This window comes from Seriola lalandi, unplaced genomic scaffold, assembly GCF_002814215.2.
Source record: "Seriola lalandi dorsalis isolate HSWRI2012SDOR001 ecotype SW California unplaced genomic scaffold, Sedor1 jcf7180002054703, whole genome shotgun sequence".
Lineage (NCBI taxonomy): Eukaryota > Metazoa > Chordata > Actinopteri > Carangiformes > Carangidae > Seriola > Seriola lalandi.
The window spans coordinates 346,268-348,696 of NW_019525256.1; positions in this window are offsets into that span (position 1 = coordinate 346,268).

Genomic DNA, 2,429 nt, shown 5'->3' on the forward strand with positions numbered 1-2,429 from the left:
ACTATACTATGTTGCTTTTTGACATTTTTATGCCATACTATACTATGTTGCTTTTTGACATTTTTATGCCTTACTATACTATGGCAATTTTAGACATGTTATGCCTCACTATACTATGTCGTTTTTTGACATTTTCAAGCCTTACTACACTGTGATATTTTTATGCCATACTATACTATGTTGGTTTTTGACATTTTTATGCCTTACTATACTGTGATATTTTTATGCCATACTATACTATGTCGTTTTTTAACATTTTCAAGCCTTACTTTACTTTAAAGTAAGGCATTACACTTATGCCTTACTTTACTGTGATATTTTCATGCCTTACTATACTATGTCGTTTTTTAAACATTTTTATGCCTATACTATATTGTTTGATATTTTCTATGCCTTACTTTACTGTGATATTTTCATGCCTTACTATACTATGTCGTTTTTTAAACATTTTTATGCCATACTATACTATGTTGTTTTTTGATATTTTTTGCCTTACTTTACTGTGATATTTTCATGCCTTACTATACTATGTCGTTTTTTAAACATTTTTATGCCATACTATACTGTGATATTTTTATGCCTTACTATACTATGGCAATTTTAGACATGTTATGCCTCACTATACTATGTTGTTTTTTGACATTTCTATGCCTTATTATACTATGTCATTTTTCATGCCTTACCATACTATGTTTTTTGTGACATTATCATGCCTTACTATACTCTGTTCCTTTTTTTATTTTCATGCCTCAGTATACTATGTCGTTTTTTAAAAAATATTTTTATGCCATACTATACTATGCTGTTTTTTTTGTCATTTTTATGCCTTACTATACTATGTTTTTTTTTTAACATCTTTATGCCTTACTATACTATGTTGTTTTTTGACATTTTCATGCCTCATTATACTATGTCTTCTTTTAGCATTTTTATGCCATACTATACTATGTTCTTTTTTTATATTTTTTGCCTTACTATACTATGATATTTTTATGCCTTACTATACTATGGCAATTTTAGACATGTTATGCCTTACTATACTATGTTGTTTTTTGATATTTTTATGCCTCACTATACTATGTCATCTTTTAGCATTTTTATGCCTTAGTATACTGTGATATTTTTATGCCATACTATACTATGTTGTTTTTTTAACATTTTCATGCCTTACTATACCATGTTGTTTTTTTAACATTTTTATGCCTGACTATACTATGTCATCTTTTAGCATTTTTATGCCTTACTATACTGTGATATTTTTAAGCCTTACTATACTATGTTGTTTTTTGACATTTTAATGCCTTACTATACTATGTTGTTTTGTGACATTATCATGCCTTACTATACTATGTTGACTTTTGACATTTTTATGCCTCACTATACTGTGATATTTTCATGCCTTACTATACTATGTTGTTTTTTTTAACATTTTTATGCCTCACTATACTATGTTGTTTTTTGACATTTTTATGCCTTACTATACTATGTCATCTTTTAGCATTTTATACGTTACTATACTGTGATATTTTTATGCCATACTATACTATGTTGTTTTTTTTTAACATTTTCCTGCCATACTATACTATGTTGTTTTTTAACATTTTCATGCCTTACTATACCATGTTGTTTTTTTAACATTTTTATGCCTGACTATACTATGTCATCTTTTAGCATTTTTATGCCTTACTATACTGTGATATTTTCATGCCTTACTATACTATGTCGTTTTTTAAACATTTTTATGCCATACTATACTATGTTGTTTTTTGATATTTTTTGCCTTACTTTACTGTGATATTTTCATGCCTTGCGATACTATGTTGCTTTTTGACATTTTCAAGCCTTACTATACTGTGATATTTTTATGCCTTATTATACTATGTCGTTTTTTGACATTTTCAAGACTTACTATACTGTGATATTTATATGCCTTACTATAATATGTTGCTTTTTGGCATTTTCATGCCTTACTATACTATGTCGTTTTTTAGCATTTTTATGCCTTACTATGTTGCTTTTTGACATTTTTATGCCATACTATACTATGTTGCTTTTTGACATTTTTATGCCATACTATACTATGTTGCTTTTTGACATTTTTATGCCTTACTATACTATGGCAATTTTAGACATGTTATGCCTCACTATACTATGTCGTTTTTTGACATTTTCAAGCCTTACTATACTGTGATATTTTAATGCCATGCTATACCATGTCGTTTTTTGACATTTTCAAGCCTTACTATACTGTGATATTTTTATGCCTTATTATAGTATAGTATGATAGTATTTTTTCATTTACATTTTCAAGCCTTACTGTACCGTGATATTTTTATGCCTTACTATACTATGTTGCTTTTTTTTTTAAGTATATTTTTTTGGGGCTTTTATGCCTTTAATGGACAGCACAGTGGAGAGTGACAGGAAAC